Source organism: Schistocerca serialis, chromosome 1 (assembly GCF_023864345.2).
Source record: "Schistocerca serialis cubense isolate TAMUIC-IGC-003099 chromosome 1, iqSchSeri2.2, whole genome shotgun sequence".
Taxonomy (NCBI): domain Eukaryota; kingdom Metazoa; phylum Arthropoda; class Insecta; order Orthoptera; family Acrididae; genus Schistocerca; species Schistocerca serialis.
In genome coordinates this window covers 770,377,536-770,397,948 of record NC_064638.1, presented here as the reverse complement: position 1 = coordinate 770,397,948, position 20,413 = coordinate 770,377,536, and the positions used below count along the sequence as shown (strand labels likewise).

The 20,413-nt window shown below is 38.8% G+C and overlaps 1 protein-coding gene across 1 annotated transcript in view; it reads right to left on the bottom strand.

Moving 5' to 3' along the window:
• LOC126482971 (protein suppressor of hairy wing-like) overlaps positions 1 to 8,476 on the bottom strand; it is a 53,685-nt gene extending 45,209 nt beyond the window's left edge. The window contains exon 1 of the mRNA XM_050106579.1: positions 8,224 to 8,476. The gene's annotated coding sequence lies outside the window, so the exon portion shown is untranslated. The remainder of the gene's footprint in view (positions 1 to 8,223) is intronic.
• Between the last annotated feature and the right edge of the window lie 11,937 nt (positions 8,477 to 20,413).

The following is a 20,413-nucleotide window of genomic DNA, read 5'->3' as shown; positions in this document are numbered from 1 at the left end:
ATCTGAGCTCTTGATATTCATACAAGTCGTTCTCTTATCTCCAAAGGTCTCTTTAATTTTCCTGTAGGCAGTATCTATCTTACCCCTAGTGAGATAGGCCTCTACATCCTTACATTTGTCCTCTAGCCATCCCTGCTTAGCCATTTTGCACTTCCTGTCGATCTCATTTTTGAGACGTTTGTATTCCTTTTTGCCTGCTTCATTTACTGCATTTTTATATTTTCTCCTTTCATCAATTAAATTCAATATCTCTTCTGTCACCCAAGGATTTCTACTAGCCCTCGTCTTTTTACCTACTTGATCCTCTGCTGCCTTTGCTACTTCATCCCTCAAAGCTACCCATTCTTCTTCTACTGTATTTCTTTCCCCCATTCCTGTCAATTGTTCCCTTATGCTCTCCCTGAAACTCTGTACAACCTCTGGTTCTTTCAGTTTATCCAGGTCCCATCTCTTTAAATTCCCACCTTTTTGCAGTTTCTTCAGTTTTAATCTACAGGTCATAACCAATAGATTGTGGTCAGAGTCCACATCTGCCCCTGGAAATGTCTTACAATTTAAAACCTGGTTCCTAAATCTCTGTCTTATCATTATATAATCTATCTGATACCTTTTAGTATCTCCAGGGTTCTTCCATGTATACAACCTTCTTTCATGATTCTTAAACCAAGTGTTAGCTATGATTATGTTGTGCTCTGTGCAAAATTCTACCAGGCGGCTTCCTCGTTCATTTCTTAGCCCCAATCCATATTCACCTACTATGTTTCCTTCTCTCCCTTTTCCTACACTCGAATTCCAGTCACCCATGACTATTAAATTTTCGTCTCCCTTCACTATCTGAATAATTTCTTTTATCTTATCATACATTTCTTCAATTTCTTCGTCATCTGCAGAGCTAGTTGGCGTATAAACTTGTACTACTGTAGTAGGTGTGGGCTTCGTATCTATCTTGGCCACAATAATGCGTTCACTATGCTGTTTGTAGTAGCTTACCCGCATTCCTATTTTCCTATTCATTATTAAACCTACTCCTGCATTACCCCTATTTGATTTTGTGTTTATAGCCCTGTAGTCACCTGACCAGAAGTCTTGATCCTCCTGCCACCAAACTTCACTAATTCCCACTATATCTAACTCCAACCTATCCATTTCCCTTTTTAAATTTTCTAACCTACCTGCCCGATTAAGGGATCTGACATTCCACGCTCCGATCCGTAGAACGCCAGTTTTCTTTCTCCTGATAACGACATCCTCTTGAGTAGTCCCCGCCCGGAGATCCGAATGGGAGACTATTTTACCTCCGGAATATTTTACCCAAGAGGACGCCATCATCATTTAATCATACAGGAAAGCTGCATGCCCTCGGGAAAAATTACGGCTGTAGTTTCCCCTTGCTTTCAGCCGTTCGCAGTACCAGCACAGCAAGGCCGTTTTGGTTATTGTTACAAGGCCACATCAGTCAATCATCCAGACTGTTGCCCTTGCAACTACTGAAAAGGCTGCTGCCCCTATTCAGGAACCACACGTTTGTCTGGCCTCTCAACAGATACCCCTCCATTGTGGTTGCACCTACGGTACGGCTATCTGTATCGCTGAGGCACGCAAGCCTCCCCACCAACGGCAAGGTCCATGGTTCATGGGGGGGGGGGGGGGAGGTAGACGTAGCTAGTCAATAATATTTTCATTCATAATTTCTTATTTTCATAAATAAAGTTAGCTGATATTTTGTTCTATTCAGTTAGGATTTAAGAACACTGTCAAAATTTTCATCAAAATTGGAAACAAGAAACACAAAGAGGCTATTACAATGACAAAATGTATATCTTGGGCTATGTTATACATCAATACATTATGGCAGCTGCATTCTTGTGCTGAGATTCATTGGCTTCACCAACTAAAAGCAAACAAACACATTATAACCAATCTATGCTTCTGGCTACACTGTAGGTAAGTCTATGCACACAGCTAGTTTCTTTCCATTCACATTCATTGGCTTTGCCAACTCATAACCAAAGAGTCACATTTCAAACTAACCCAAGTCTCGGACTATGCTACAGGTCAATCTGTCAGCACAACTAGTTTTTGTCAATCACCAAGGAAATATGAAAATCAGTAATGGACCTTAAAATTCACACTAACACTCTACACCTCGAAAACAAACGTAATCAATTTATATCTTCTACCAAAGGAAACCATTAGATTCAACAATTCTCATTGGCTACTGTATACTGTATCCCCACTGGCTATGACAAATGTCAACGAATTGCCAACCTCATCATGCAAAGCATAGGCTGCCGACACCATAAGTGCACTTGACAATGCGATGGGTGTTAGGATCCTATGAGAAACAAATGACTGAGCACTGAAGGATCTAACTCTATACAAGATACCCGAGTAGATGGTATTATCCTCAGAATTATTCATATCCTTAGGAGAACATATCATGACAAAACTATTCTGCCTAGCGTGTAAGATATATAAGTCTGACGAAAGACCTTCAGACTTCAAGAAGGATGTAATAATTTCAATTCAATAAGAAGTAGTCACTGATAAGTGTGAATATTACTGAACAGTAAGTTTAATAAGTCATAGTTGCAAAAGACTGACACAAAGTACTCAGACATTCAGAAGAATGGAGACTAGTAGAATCCAGCCTCAAGGATGAACAATTTGGGTTCTGGAGAAATGAAACAATACAAAAGGCAACTCTAAAACTATGACATACCACAGAAAATATGATGAAGAAACGCTTATCTACATTTAAAGCATTAGTAAATTTAGAGAAAGATTTCAACAGTCAGGATTAGAATAAACCCTATGCCAGTCTGGGGTCTCAGGATAAAATACAGGGAGCAAATGGTTATCTATAATTGGTACAGAAATCAGACTGAAGAGTATGGACAGTAGGCAGTCACAGACTATAAATCACAAAAGCTTTCATGATTTACCTCTCTGCTGAAAAAATTATGCACCTCTCTTTCTGGGAAACTGCTGACTAACACCTATAACAGCTTCTCCCATTGCCATACAAGCTACGGCATTCTTCTATGGGGTAATTCTCCAGCAGCCAGAAAAAAATTTATTAGGCAGAAACATAGCAATAGGAGCATCTCTGGGATTACCAAAAATAACAGATCGTGTAGGCCTTATTTCAAAGAATTAAAGATAATGACAGTCCCGTCTCTTTTTATATTTAGCTACCTATTGTACATAACAGAAAACCTTACCAGTTACAACCTCAGGCAGTTCATTCATAATCATATTTGTCAAGCCTTAAAGATAGATATACCTAAAACCTGACTTACAAAAACACATCACGCATATGTAGGAATAAAGCTTTTCAACGAATTAGCTAAGGAGGCACATGCTGCCTCTCTTAATATTTTGAAAAATAAGACCTAAAAGTTGCTGAAATAGAAAGCTCTTTATACTCTTAAAGAATCTGAAAACTATTCAAAAGTAGAACTGATGTACTAAATAACTCATAATACTGTTTGTTTGTACCTTCTTTCTACGCTTTTTTGTGTCCAGTACCTTTTCTTACGTATACAATGAATAAGTAATTAAATAATGTTCAGCTCATATTTTAGTACTAACCACATTGGAAGGAATTAGGTAAATTTGCCAATGACATTGTAATTCTCACAGACATGGAAGAGGGCCTGGGAGATCAGTTAATGGGAAGGATATGGTCTTGAAAAGAGATTATAAGATGATTATCATTAAAAGTAAAACAAGAGCGATGTAGGGGGAGGAGATTAGTGTTGAACATCATGTCAAGGTCATCGCAGATGGAGCATAAGCTCAGATTAGAGAAGGATGGAGAAGGAAGTCAGCCCTGGTCTTTCAAAATTATCATCCCAGTATTTGCCTTAAATGGTTTACGAAATTTATGGAATACCTAAATCAGGATGGCCGGACATGGGTTTGAACTGTCATCCTACCAAATGCAAGTTCAGTACGCTAATCACTGTGTTACCTCGCTCGGTAAAAGGCAATCCTGAAGGAGTCTGGTTATGGAATAAGATTCTTGAAAGCAGTAGCTGAAGTTTACTATTTGGGTAACAAAACAGCTGACAATGGCAGAAGTAGGGAGAGTATAGAAGATATACTCATCATGACATGAAAAGTTTTCCTGGAAAAGAGAAACATGTTAATATCTAATATAAATTTAAATGTTGTGAAATCATTTTTGAAGGTATTTTGCCTGGAATGTAGCCATGTGTGGAAGTGAAACATGGAAAATATGAAGCACACAAAAGAAAAGAAGAGATTTTGAAACATGGTGCAATAGGAGAATGCAGATGTTTAGATGAGCAGATAACTAACCAAGATGTACTGAATCAAACTGGAGAGAAAGTATAACTGCAATATCTAGAGTCAGACCTGGTAGAAAGATCAAATTTGTTTTAAAATACTCTTAATTGTATAGGCTATTAGATAAAAGAAAACTTATGTTGGCTTTTTAACCTGTTTAATAGTTATCTAATTTTTAAAGTAATATTAATTAGATTTTAAAAATAAAAAGTACCAAGTGACTTAGACACCGAAAATAAGTTTTTGTCTTCTTGGAGTAACAATGTATGAATGGATTTTGTTTTGTTACTCCTGTGTTTTGAAGTAAAAAAATTATTACAGTGTTAAATAGTGCTTAGATAGTATTTTATTAAGTTTATTCGAACTTTCAGTAAGTACTGTTACTTAGTTTACAGACATTCTTTTCCAATATCCTATAAAAGTAACCAGAACAGTAATCAGACCAAAAGTGAAATCAGTATGTCAGATATTCAAACCTGTAGCGTAGAGTTATTTAAAAAATCTGACTGTTTCCAAACAACCTACACACCTTCAAAAAAGTTACAACCGGTATCTGAATTGAGTGAGAAAGAAAAAGATTTGATCCACTTACGATCTGGAATTAATCTGTGTGAATTTAAGAATATATGTTCACACCACAGCTACTACTTTTTAAAAAACACAAAAAGCCCATCAAAAAATCGTTGAGAAGTGTAGGCTTGGATCTTTTTAAACAATTACTGACAAAAAATAGTAGCATAAAATCTGGACAAAAGCTTTGCTCAACATGCCATAACTTTTGTGAGGAAAAATTAAGAGTTGAAGTCAATGAAAGTGAAACAGATGATGAAGTCATGGTTGAATTAGAATCATTGGAATCCAGAAATGAATCCCTCGTACAAACAAACATTGCTCTTGATTATTTAGGTTTAACACCGATAAAGCTTCATGGCTTATCAGAACAAAATAAAGGGTCTTATTTTAAAAGGAAGGTTAGCAGTATTGAAAAGACTGCAAAAAAAGGCGGTTTAAAAAGCATTAAAATATGATGCACCAAGTTCTGATGATGACGAAGAAGATACAAGTGTGGTTGAGAAAGCAAAGGATTTTGATGTAATGATTTCTCTTATGAAAGAGAAGATTTCATCTGTTGGGAGGTCTAGAAAAATCCAGATTCTGACCTTGGCTCCAGATTCTTGGAGTCGAAATAAAGTGATGAAAGAATTTAATGTAAGTGAGTACATGGTGCAACAAGCTAGAAAGCTAAAATCTGAAAAGGGTATTTTGGAAACTCCTGGTCCAAAAAAAGGTAAAACTCTCTCTGAAAATACAGTAAGACTTGTAACAGATTTTTATGAAAAGGATGAAAGTTCCAGAGTGCTACCTGGAAAAGACAAAGTAAGTGTTCAAAAAAATGTGTACGTGCAAAAAAGACTCATTTTGTGTAACTTGAGAGAACTCTATTATTCTTTCAAATGGGAGAATCCCAAGGTAGAAGTAGGATTTTCAAAATTTTGTTTCTTGAGACCTAAATGGTGTATCCTTGCTGGTGCTGCAGGCACACACACTGTATGTGTATGCAGTATCAACCAGAACATTAAACTGGATGCTGTAAAAATTGAAGAATCTTATAAAGATCTAATTAAGATGCTTGTGTGCAACACGGAAAATCAAAACTGCAGGCTACATCATTGCGAAAGCCGTCCTGCAAATACTGCACTAACTGAGTACTTAACTGAAAAACTAAGTGAAGTTTATGATTTAGAAGAAGAAATTGTAATCAGTCAGTGGATTAACACAGACAGGGCAGAAATGATCAAACAGTCTATCAGTGTTGAAGACTACATTTCTTTATTGGTTAGGTCATTGGAAAAGCTCACCCCGCACTCGTTTATAGCAAAATCCCAATCAGCAGCCTTTAAAAGATTGAAAGAAGACCCACCACCCAAAACAGCAATTATTGTGATGGATTTCAGTGAAAATTATTCCTTTGTTATACAAAATGAGATCCAAAGTTACCACTGGAATAGACGTGGTTGTAATCTACACCCAGTTGGAGTTTTTCTAAGAAATGAGGAAAACAATATTTTTGTTTCCAACCACTGTTTTATTAGTGATGACCAAGAACATGACACTGGTTTTGTTAACTTTGTACAAAAAGAAATTACAAAGTGGCTGTCATTACATCATACTGACATTGACTCAGTTCACTACTTTACAGATGGTTGTTCTGGGCAGTACAAAAATAGAAACAGTTTCAAAAATTTGACTGAACACTTGAGAGACTTTAATTTGAATGCCCAACACTCTTTTTTTGCAACAAGTCATGGGAAGTCAATTTGTGATGGCCTAGGAGGAACTATTAAAAGAATTTTAGCGAAAGCCAGTCTACAGCTTTCAGACGAAGAACAAATAATGACAGCAATCGATGTGTACAAGTTTTGTGAAAAAAATATTGAAAACAATCATTTTCACTTTATTGACAAAAAAGAAGCTGATTTGCTACGGTTAAAACTGGAAAACCGTTTTTCAGCAACCCTAAAGATTCCTGGAACAAGAAGTTTTCATAACTTCAAACCACTTCCAACAAACAACCTTGAAATTAGAAGGACTACAGATAGTGCAAAACCCTCCTTAGTCTTTTCTTTCCATTCTTCTTCTGATTGGGTTCATGTTGAACCATCCATAAATAGCTATTATGATGGTAACTGGTACTTTGGACTGGTAAAAACAATATTCAATGATGAAGAAGATGCAGAAATTCTATTTCTACATCCTTCAGGACCAGCTGCATCATTTTATTGGCCTAAAAGAGAAGATTCTTGTATAGTGCCTTTGGAGCACATAGTCTGTGTAGTAGATGCACCTCAATCAAGCGACACTGCAAGAATGTATTACTTCAAAAAAGACTGTATCAAAAGAACTGAAAGCTCTTGGATGAAGTGGAAAAACAGTTTGAATCAGCATTAATGTTTAATTAAAAAGACAAAATTACTCAAAAAATTCAATGTTTCAAGCAATCAGTTGGGTTATACATAAGTGTCGTAAGTACACTATCTTTGTACATAATTCTAATGTAATCTACTATAATTAATAAACATGTTAAAAAAGCCATCATTATTTTTGTTTTATCAAGTAGCCTATATGTTTAAGAGTAAATTAAAACAAATTTGAGCATTCTATCACGTCTGAGACTCTAGATATTGCAATTCTTATAAAACAAAACATCCGTTAAAAAAAAAACATAGAAAATATTAATATATTTTAATAGTATCATTTTTATCTTCAAATATGTATAATAAATAAACTTGCTGCAAAAACTCATAATGTTATCTAAAAGAATTTTTAAGATGAGCAATTTTAAAGTTTTGAATACAAATTAAATTTACCATTTCCGAAGGTTTGGAAAACGCAAAACATAATAACTTTAAAAATTTATTTTAAAAAACTATAAGAGATACAGCAAAAAAAATTTGCAGGTGTTGTCAGGATGGTTTTAGAACCATTTGAGCCAAATTTCATGAAAATCTAAGGAGGTGGGTGTAAAATTTATTTTTTATTGGGTGATTTGATATGGAATGACCCTTTGGTCATCCATTCAAAGTGACCTACTCAGTACAAACAGCACTGAACCTGCTTGCATGGAACAAATCTATAAATTTATAAACAGTATAGCATCATTTCAGCAGCCCCACACAAGAGAACATGACTATAAATTATAACACATACTGCTCCCCTACTGTACATAGTAAGACAATGATCTCATTTCCAGGATCACGTACATACTTAGGTTTCTTTTCATCTATTGGATAAGTAGTGATAGTAGTAGTAGTAACAATAATATATCCATACCATAGCAAAAGAGGGAGCAAATCTATACGATACCAGGCAACAAATGGTATTGCTATTAGTTGCGTAATTTGAACATACCATCAACCGAATTCAATACAGTGGCATTTCCAAACTGCTGAACAGTGGAGTAAAAAATACAAACACGCCCCATATAAATTCCGCATTATTTTCCTTAATGTCGTCGACCTAAAAGTACGGATTGTAGTGTATCTTATGACATTTACTCGCTTCGCCAGATTACTTAAATCGTTAAAGATTTTCTACGTGCTTCAATTAATAACTAAAATCACTGTTTGTTAGTTTAAATAGTGTTTCCTCCGCTCTGTTTACAAAACACAAGTGTATACCAACATCTACAGATTGAAATTCGTTGTCGTCCGCCCGTTGGTATTGCCCAGTGATATCGGTATTACAGCAACAAAATCGAATAACATACAAGCAAATGCCAACCACACTTTAATGGGAAATATTTGTTCATGTATTTTGGCTGCACCACGGATGTTATGAATACACGAATAGTGTTATTCTGGCGGTAAAAGCGTTCGACTACGGAATGTGTGTTCAGGTTTTGTTTTCTCCAACCCTTACTTATTTCTTGTTCAGCCCAGTTCATCATTTTCAGTACATTGTTTGGGCATATGACTTCACTCTCACTTTCTTAATCACGAATATCATTTAAAATATGGGAATAACTGACATAAATTTCCAGTAGGAATAGTTGTTGCAGCATTGTACCACAAAATGTATTGCTATAGCACAACCCACTCAGCCCTCATTGTACATTTTTCCAACAAAAATTAATACGGCATAGTTGAGCTACTTTGCCCCTAGGAGGGAAATTATTCAATCCTGCCCAGCACCTGTTCTAATAAACATTTTGGAATAGTTTGGATTCTGTCCAACAGTTTGGATTCTGTCCTACTACCTCATATGCTTGAGTTATTCTGTCACTCGCTATTTTGAATCTTTACTAATTTATTTTTGAGGTAATTTTCGTCAAAAAAGTGGTATTTTTATACCAGAAAACTACTCAAATTTACGGCAAATGACATTCTTTTATCTGTAGAAATTAGTTGTTGTCTAAATCACAACCACAAAATTGTAATCAACACGTTATTTATCACTGTGCAACCAAAAGCATCCATGGACGGTATTCACTGAGGAAAGCGAGAGAATCTGCACCACTGACGAAATGGATCAAAGTAGCTCCAGTGTATTTTCATTAGTTTGTTTTAGACTTCATTCAGGGAGGTACGAATCTAATTAAGTTAAAAATTAGTACTAGTAAGAGATTAATGTTGTTGTAGTATGAAACAAGTGTAAATGGGATCTAGAACCTCGCCAAAATGCAGTTTACAGCACTGAAAAATCTGAAAAATGCCAGAAATCCTTAATAAGCGGAAATCTTGGTTAAAAGTCACAAAATGCTTCAAAACCAGTGCCAGGTCCTAGTAAACAATTGAAGAGAAAATATCCAGACAATGCTTAATTATTGTATTGATGAAGATCTATTAGAACAACAAATTCTTGACGAAAGTTCAGATGGCGATTGACAGTCGTACAGAAGAAATCAAATGGAAGTGTTAGCAGCATGTACCGAAGATAAAGAGAGTCTATCAAAATCACATACGATACCGAAACCAATTAGCGAATAGACAGGCGTGTTTGTGGCTAGAAAGTGTGAAAATGAACATTACATTGGCGTTATTGAGAGCTTTATCGAAATGATGCAGTTGCAAATACCATAAAAACTAACTCTTGATGACTGGAAATGGCCTGTATATAGAGATGTACTTTTTCACAAATGAGATGGTGTAGTTAAAGGTATAAACCCTTCAAAACAGTTAAGTGAAAGTGGCATTTTTGGTTAATAATGATGAATTTATGCAAAACATTTTCCTGCAATAGTCACTGACATTTTGACATGCCAATATATCTAATGTAACATTGACCTTTTCTTTTATCACAAACAAACAAACACCATCCAAACAGGCCTTGAAGGTCCAACAGGACTAACTGGCCCCCGTGTCATCCTCGGCCCTTACCCATAACTGGATTCGGTACGGAGGGGTACGTGGTCAGCACACCACATTCCTGGCCACTGTCATCTTCGTGACCAGCGCCGCTACTTCTAAATCAAGTAACTTCTTAATTGGCCTCACAAAGGGCTGGATGCAAGCCACTTGCAACAGCACTCAGTAGACCTAGACAGTGACCCATCCAAGACCTAGCCAAGCCCTACAGCACTTAACTTGATTTGACAGGAGCTGATGTTACTGCTGCAGCAAGGCTGTTGGCTCTTTCACAAAACAAAAAAAACACTAAATGTTATTCATGTTGGTACTTCTTTGACATATTACATATAAAAAATTGCAGTATCCTTCTAGGGGCTACTTTGCTACAATTTTAAAACATTATAAAATATAAAAAAAATAAATCTTTCGTGTCTTTGAATGTTACTAGATACGTTTACATCCTTTTAGAATAGATCAGTCTCATGAACCATAGACCTTGCCGCTGGTGGGGAGGCATGCGTGCCTCAGCGTTACAGATAGCCGTACCGTAGGTGCAACCACAACGGAGAGGTGTCTGTTGAGAGGCCAGACAAACGTGTGGTTCCTGAAGAGGGGCAGCAGCATTTTCAGTAGTTGCAGGGGCAACAGTCTAGATGATTGACTGATCTGGCTAGATGATTGACTGATCTGGCCTTGTAACACTAACCAAAACGGCCTTGCTGTGCTGGTGCTGCGAATGGCTGAAAGCAAGGGGAAACTACAGCCGTAATTTTTCCCGAGGGCATGCAGCTTTGCTATATGGTTAAATGATGATGGCGTCCTCTTGGGTAAAATATTCCAGAGGTAAAATAATCCCCCATTCGAATCTCCGGGCGGGGACTACTCAAACGTCGTTGTTATCAGGAGAAATAAAACTGGCATTCTACGGATCGGAGCATGGAATGTCAGGTCCCTTAATCGGGCAGGTAGGTTAGAAAATTTAAAAAGGAAAATGGATAGGTTAAAGTTAGATATACTGGGAATTAGTGAAGTTCGGTGGCAAGAGGAACAAGACTTTTGGTCAGGAGTAGGTTTAATAATGATTAAAAAAATAGGAGTGCAGGTAAGCTACTACAAACAGCATACTGAACGCATTATTGTGGCCAAGATAGACACGAAGTCCACGCCTACTACAGTAGTACAAGTTTATATGCCAACTAGCTCTGCAGATGACGAAGAAATTGAAGAAATGTATGATGAGATAAAAGAAATTATTCAGATAGTGAAGGGAGACGAAAATTGAATAGTCATGGGTGACTGGAATTCGAGTGTAGGAAAAGGAAGAGAAGGGAATGTAGTAGGTGAATATGGATTGGGGGTACGAAATGCAAAAGGAAGCCGCCTGGTAGAATTTTGCACAGAGCATAACTTAGTCATAGTTAACACTTGGTTCAATAAACATAAAAGAAGATTGTATACGTGGAAGGAGCGTGGACATACTAACAGGTTTCAGATAGGTTATATAATGGTAAGACAGAGATTTAGGGACCAGGTTATTAATTGTAAGACATTTCCAGGGGCAGATGTGGACTCTGAACACAGTCTATTGATTATGAACTGTAGATTAAAATTGAAGAAGCTGCAAAAAGGTAGGAATTTAAGGAGATGGGACCTGGATAAACTGAAAGAACCAGAGGTTGTACAGAGTAACAGGGAGAGCATAAGGGAACAACTGACAGGAATGGGGGAAAGATATACAGTAGAAGAAGAAGAATTGGTAGCTTTGAGGGATGAAGTAGTGAAGGCAGCAGAGGATCAAGTAGGTAAAAAGACGAGGGCTAGTAGGGATCCTTGGGTGACAGAAGAAATATTGAATTCAATTGATTAAAGAAGAAAATTTAAAAATCAGTAAATGAAGCAGGCAAAAAGGAATACAAACGACTCAAAAATGAGATCGACAGGAAGTGCAAAATGGCTAAGCAGGGATGGCTAGAGGACAAATGTAAGGATGTAGAGACCTATCTCACCAGGGGTAAGATAGATACTGCCTACAGGAAAATTAAAGAGACCTTTGGAGATAAGAGAACGACTTGGATGAATATCAAGAGCTCAGATGGAAACCCAGTTCTAAGCAAAGAAGGGAAAGCAGAAAGGTGGAAGGAGTGTATAGAGTGTCTATACAAGGGCGATGTACTTCAGGGCAATATTATGGAAATGGAAGAGGATGTAGATGAAGATGAAATGTGAGATATGATACTGCATGATGAGTTTGACAGAGCACTGAAAGACCTAAGTCGAAACAAGGCTCTGGGAGTAGACAACATTCCATTAGAACTACTGACAGCCTTGGGAGAGCCAGTCCTGTCAAAACTCTACCATCTGGTGGGCAAATTGTATGAGACTGGCGAAATACCCTCAGACTTCAAGAAGAATATAATTAATCCAATCCCAAAAAAAGCAGGTGTTGACATATGTGAAAATAAACGGACTATCAGTTTAATAAGTCATTGATGCAAAATACTAGCGCGAATTCTTTACAGGCGAATGGAAAACAGGCAGAAGCCGACCTTGGGGAAGATCAGTTTGGATTCCGTAGAAATATTGGAACTCATGAGGCAGTACTGACCCTACGACTTATTTTAGAAGCTAGATTAAGGAAAGGCAAACCTGCATTTATAGCATATGTAGACTTAGAGAAAGCTTATGACAATGTTGACTGGAATATTCTCTTTCAAATTCTGAAAGTGGCAGGGGTAAAATACAGGGATCGAAAGGCTATTTACTATTTGTACAGAAACCAGATGGCAGTTATAAGATTCGAGGGGCATGAAAGGGAAGCAGTGGTTGGGAAGGGAGTGAGACAGGGTTGTAGCCTCTCCCCAATGTTATTCAATCTGTATATTGAGCAAGCAGTAAAGGAAACAAAACAAAAATTCGGAGTAGATATTAAAATCCGTGGAGAACAAATAAAAACTTTGAGGTTCGCCAATGACATTATAATTCTCTCAGAGACAGCAAAGGACTTGGAAGAGCAGTTAAACGGAATGGACAGTGTCTTGAAAGGAGGATATAAGGTGAACATCAACAAAAGCAAAACGAGGATAATGGAATGTAGTCGAATTAAGTCGGGTGATGATGAGGAATTAGATTAGAAAATGAGACACTTAAAGTAGTAAAGTAGTTTTGTTATTTGGGGAGCAAAATAGGTGATAATGGTCGAAGTAGAGAGGATATAAAATGTAGACTGGCTATGGCAAGGAAAGCGTTTCTGAAGAAGAGAAATTTGTTAACATCGAGTCTAGATTTAAGTGCCAGGAAGTCGTTTCTGAAAGTATTTGTATTGAGTGTTGTCATGTATGGAAGTGAAACATGGACGATAAACAGTTTGGACAAGAAGAGAATAGAAGTTTCCGAAATGTGGTGCTACAGATGAATGCTGAAGATTAGATGGGTAGATCACATAATTAATGAGGAGGTATTGAATAGATTTGGGGAGAAGAGGAGTTCGTAACACAACTTGACTAAAAGAAGGGATCGGTTGATAGGACATGTTCTGAGGCATCAAGGGATCACCAATTTAGTGTTGGAGGGCAGCATGGAGGGTAAAAATCGTAGAGGGAGACCTAGAGATGAATACACTAAGCAGATTCAGAAGGATGTAGGCTACAGTAGGTACTGGGAGATGAAGCAGCTTGTACAGGATAGAGTAGCATGGAGAGCTGCATCAAACCAGTCTCTGGACTGAAGACCACAGAAACAACAATCTCATTTTTATAAGTCATGTAATTAAACTACTATGCATTACGTGGTTTTATTTCAAAAACTGTTCAAAAGTGCAGCAAAGTAACTCCACTTTGTGGTGACTTGTATTCTTCATTGAAATTCATTTACGCCAGAAAATACATAAATATATTTTACACACATCTTTCTCAAATTACAAGACGTACTACACCAGATTAAAAAACAATTAAGTACCAGCAATTGTACATAAGCACACATTCGTTTATTATTTTCGTTTGTCTTCAACATTTTTTCCACTAACTGATTTAAATTCGTTGGTTTCCATGTTAGAAATTCTTTGTTGAAACGTCTTCACTAAGTGTGATGAAATATGAAAATTATTCACGTTACATTAATTTTGTTCACGGTCTATGTACAGCATTTAGCAGTTATGGAAGGATGTGAAGTAGCTTCATCGAATGTAAGTGAAGATTACAGTTGTTTTTGATCTCAGGGAATGCATTTCTTTTTCATCTTCTTTGACTGTCTGTAATTTTTGCTCAGTGTCAGTGTCCCACATTGTCATATTGAATATCACTGAGTGTTCTTGCTTCCTTTATAACTTTTTTCCTGTAAGAATGTGGTCTCCCTCAGTTTGGATTCGAAACTGCAGGTTTAAGAGCTCTTGCTATCCCTTGGTAGTCAATGAAACTATGATCAATTTTTCACTTCAATTTTAGTTTATTGCCATGAATTTTGGCCTCTTATCTGGAAACTCTAAACAGGTTGTACATATTAATTAATCACACACACAGTCACTATGATATATATATATATATATATATATATATATATATATATATATATATATATAATAAGAATTAATTTTAAAAAATAAAAGAAAATAACTCAAGTTCCAAGTCAATAACTTCCAGATTATATTTCTCGACATCTTACTGATAGCCTCGGAATAACTGGAGGTTTGCAGAATAACCACAACTATAAGGTCTTCTAAACCTATTGTTGCTACACTATTCTTCATTGCTCAGACCGTTATGTGCATGCCTCAGCAGTCCTGAGTCCACACATACCTCTCTACTTGTCCCTAGCATTCTTTCTTTCTGTCTCTCCTTTTTTTAAAAACAAAAAAGTTTCTTCTCTGTGTATGTATGTATCTATGTATTATAAAGCTTTTCTTAATACATTTGTATGAGCACACCATTATCTAAAATGTTATTTTGGTATTCAGAGCGCCGATTTGATCTTATAGACTGAACGTTAAGCAGTTACCTTTTAGGTGCTCTGTATTACCTGTAGTCCACGAGTTTTATTCACTCACAATTATTTGCAGATCACAGTTAAATTGACTGTTGTCGCTCTGTATCTGAAGAGGGGGCTACCTGAAAATGAAATGATCCATTCCACATTCATAGAACGGTGTGTTGCTACATTCTGCAAGATTCAAGTGATCTTTTAATAGGTGCACCACCCTGAGTAGGGACAACATTTTGCAGTTTAAACCTGTTCCTGATGCTTGGGAATACATTGTAAATCCAGCTTACAGTGCTTCTTGTGTTCCAGCCAAGCTGCCATTCACCTACCTTCCAGGCTCATAATTGTCTTTTATCAGTAATATGAATTTCCGTAATTTTGTACACATGTTTGCGTTGTCCATGCCCCAACCAATACTGCACTACCCTGTAACACACCACAATATCTATCAGACAAATCCCAAGAATCACCAGTAATCCCTCGACAGGGGCTGCGCAAAAGATACCCATGAACCTGAGAAGTATGTACCACTAAATTTGTCACAGTATTGTTTTCTAGCTGCCTAGTTGAAGGCGATGCACCAAGACGCTGCTGGCAATGCCCACAATGTCATTGAAGATAGCTTCGTGATAGGTCTGCGCCACATAGATTGGTAATTTATAGTCAATAGTGCCAGGAAAGGCAATGTCATACCTAAATTTTGCTGCTTTCTGAGTAGCAGATTTTACATGTTATAGAAAGTTTCTAATCTCTCCAAGAAAAATGCCCAAATATGTAAGTTGCTTTATGAACTGCTGTAGTCAATTTGTTGCTCTTTCACCAATGCTCCATCTGAGCAAGCACATCATTCGTCTTTTCCTCAAGTCTTGCCTTGGAGTTGCCAGACACAACTGCTAGGAGTCATCTGTGTATACAACAACGCCTTCAATAGTATCTGCCCCATCTAACAAATGTAATAGGGTTCATTACTAAGAGCCCAGGTCAATGGACCACTTATGGAAACCTGAGGACATCCCTTGGCAGCCTTTTTAACTTGATCTGCACCACAAGCCACTGAACGCTATGTTCACCATAATAATATACAAAGCTCTTACACAGCCATTTGGGGACACCAAGGTCTTGGAGGTATGCAGACATCGTAGACAACCAAATATTTTAAAATGCACCTGCAATGTCAACCATGAGCATGATGGCATACTTTGCTGAATTTTCTACAATCTGAGGAGCTCTGTTAACTGAATCATTCGTCTTTTCCTCAAGTCTAGCCTTGGAGTCTGCAGACACAAGTACTAGGATGTCATCTACATATACAACAACTCCTTCAATAGCATCTGCCCTTTTTTGAATCCATGCAGACACTGGTTTAGACTCAAAAACTTCCTGTGCACCTGCAACCAGACACAGAGAAGATGCACCTAAACTTTGGCTAAGACGTTTAGTTAGCAAATCAGTATAGCTTTTTAGTTATGATGGCTCTTTATCCTTTCACTTCTTAATCATTAGTGATCTACCTACACTCCTGGAAATTGAAATAAGAACACCGTGAATTCATTGTCCCAGGAAGGGGAAACTTTATTGACACATTCCTGGGGTCAGATACATCACATGATCACACTGACAGAACCACAGGCACATAGACACAGGCAACAGAGCATGCACAATGGCGGCACTAGTACAGTGTATATCCACCTTTCGCAGCAATGCAGGCTGCTATTCTCCCATGGAGACGATCGTAGAGATGCTGGATGTAGTCCTGTGGAACGGCTTGCCATGCCATTTCCACCTGGCGCCTCAGTTGGACCAGCGTTCGTGCTGGACGTGCAGACCGCGTGAGACGACGCTTCATCCAGCCCCAACATGCTCAATGGGGGACAGATCCGGCGATCTTGCTGGCCAGGGTAGTTGACTTACACCTTCTAGAGCACGTTGGGTGGCACGGGATATATGCGGACGTGCATTGTCCTGTTGGAACAGCAAGTTCCCTTGCCGGTCTAGGAATGGTAGAACGATGGGTTCGATGACGGTTTGGATGTACCGTGCACTATTCAGTGTCCCCTCGACGATCACCAGTGGTGTGCGGCCAGTGTAGGAGATCGCTCCCCACACCATGATGCCGGGTGTTGGCCCTGTGTGCCTCGGTTGTATGCAGTCCTGATTGTGGCGCTCACCTGCACGGCGCCAAACACGCGTACGACCATCATTGGCACCAAGGCAGAAGCGACTCTCATCGCTGAAGACGACACGTCTCCATTCGTCCCTCCATTCACGCCTGTCGCGACACCACTGGAGGCGGGCTGCACGATGTTGGGGCGTGAGCGGAAGACGGCCTAACGGTGTGCGGGACCGTAGCCCAGCTTCATGGAGACGGTTGCGAATGGTCCTCGCCGATACCCCAGGAGCAACAGTGTCCCTTATTTGCTGGGAAGTGGCGGTGCGGTCCCCTACGGCACTGCGTAGGATCCTACGGTCTTGGCGTGCATCCGTGCGTCGCTGCGGTCCGGTCCCAGGTCGACGGGCACGTGCACCTTCCGCCGACCACTGGCGACAACATCGATGTACTGTGGAGACCTCACGCCCCACGTGTTGAGCAATTCGGCGGTACGTCCACCCGGCCTCCCGCATGCCCACTATACGCCCTCGCTCAAAGTCCGTCAACTGCACATACGGTTCCGTCCACGCTGTCGCGGCATGCTACCAGTGTTAAAGACTGCGATGGAGCTCCGTATGCCACGGCAAACTGGCTGACACTGACGGCGGCGGTGCACAAATGCTGCGCAGCTAGCGCCATTCGACGGCCAACACCGCGGTTCCTGGTGTGTCCGCTGTGCCGTGCGTGTGATCATTGCTTGTACAGCCCTCTCGCAGTGTCCGGAGCAAGTATGGTGGGTCTGACACACCGGTGTCAATGTGTTCTTTTTTCCATTTCCAGGAGTGTATATCAACAGGATCCTGCCTATTAGCAACACCTTGTTTAGTAAAGCTGTCAAACATGGCACTATCAGTGGACCTACATAACATTACATCTTCATCTACATCTATATGGATACTCTGGAAATCACATTTAAGTACCTGCCAGAGGGTTCATCGAACCACTTTCACAATTCTCTATTATGCCAATCTCGTATTGTGCGCATAAAGAATGAACACCTATATCTTTCCGTACGAACTCTGATTTCCCTTATATTATCGTGGTGATCGTTCCTCCCTATGTAGGTTGGTGTCAACAAAAGATTTTCGCATTTGGAGGAGAAAGTTGGTGACTGGAATTCCATGAGAAGATTCTGTCGCCACGAAAAATGTCTTTCTTTTAATGATGTCCAGCTCAAATCCTATATCATTTCTGTGACACTCTCGCCCATATTTCGCGATAATACAAAACGTGCTGCCCTTCTTTGAACTTTTTCGATGTACCCAGTCAGTCCTATCTGGTAAGGATTCCACACCATGCAGCAGTATTCTAAAAGAGGATGGACAAGCGTAGTGTAGGCAGTCTCCTTAGTAGGTCTGTTAGTTTTTCTAAGTGCCCTACCAATAAAACACAGTCTTTGGTTAGCCTTCCCCACAACATTATCTGTGTGTTCAGACCAATTTAAGTTGTTTGTAATTGTTATACCTAAGTATTTAGTTGAATTTACGGTTTTTAGATTAGACTGATTTCTACACACTTGTTCCATAGACCGTGAATATGACATTTCACAATGACGTGTAATGTGTCCACTTAACGTAATTTTTTTTCTACTTCATGTCTAAAAATTCACCTTTTCCTTTTGTTTTACAATTACTACTTCATATCTAAAAATTCGTCTATTGAGTAGGAAGTATCATTCAGACTTTTAATGCTATTGGGTAGATGATCAAAGACTTTAGTGACAGCATAATTCACCCCTTTCTGCATCAGTCAGATTTAACCCAGAATAGTTAGGATTATCCTTTCCTCTTGTTGTAGCTATGCTCTTTGCTATTATTTCTGAATTGGGATGGATTATTAATAAAACATTTCATAAGTAAATGCATGTATTGTGAAGGTACCGTGAATATCCTGTGTTCCTGTGTTCCTGAAGTAAATATCTGCATGATGATTTTGGGTGGGCTCCAAGTGTTATTCTGGTTACACACTTCTGTGCCATGAATACTTTTTCTCTTAATGATGAATTACCCTAATATACGACACCATATGAAAGCAGTGAATGAAAACAGGAATAGCAGGCTAATTTACTGATACGTTTGTCACCAATATTTGCAATAACCCTAATGGCATGAGGGTAACAGCCTAGCTGCTGTGGATACGCCAGTTCCCATAAGATCACCGAAGTTAAGCGCTTTCTGGCGTGACTGACACTTGGATGGGTGACCATTAGGGGCCACCATGCGCTGTTGCCATTTTTCGGAGTGCACTCAGCCTCGTGATGCCAATTGAGGAGCTACTCGACCGAACAGTAATGGCTCCGGTCACAGAAAACCATCACAACGACCGGGAGAGCGGTGTGCTGACCACACGCCCTTCCTATCTCCATCCTCAGCTGAGGATAACACAGCTGTCGGATGGTGCTGATGGGCCACTTGTGGCCTGAAGACAGAGTGCTAATGGCATGAGTAGCAGAACCTAAACGTTTCAGCAGATCACCAATGTTTTTCTTCCAATACGATTTCTCATCAATGCATATTCCCAGAAATTTTGAATTTTCTGCCTTAGTAACAGACATCTATTCAGAGTCTATGTTTATCAAAGGTGTTACGCTGTTTATTGTGCAGAACTGTATACAGGGTGAGTCACTAACTATTGCCACCAAAATAATTCTGAAAGTATTGTAGTAGCTGAAAATTTTGTGGGACAACAGGGGCCATAATATGACGTTGGCTTTTTGTTCTAGGTTGGGTCCCATCAGAGATATGAAGGTCAACTTTGTTTTTACAAATGGGATGCTATAGTTTTGTACTTATTTTTGTAGAGGTTATTGAGACGAATCCAATGACGTGTAACAGTAAGGTCTTTGAAGGCCAATGAAAGACAAAAATGTGGCATGAACGTCCATTTACAGAAGGTGTTCAAAGTGATGACCATTGGTATCAATGCAGTGTTGCAATCTTCTTATCGTGGATTGATTGGTATTCCTTATCACTTATCAAAGCACATGCTCTGGCAATTCTCTCTTGTATATCGTGAAAATAGTAAATATTCGCCAAGCACGGCGTATCCATCAAACTTGTCATTGACATGTAAAGACCATTCGACAGCTTTGCAATACAACACTAATATGAACGATAAGACTAGTATCGTCGAA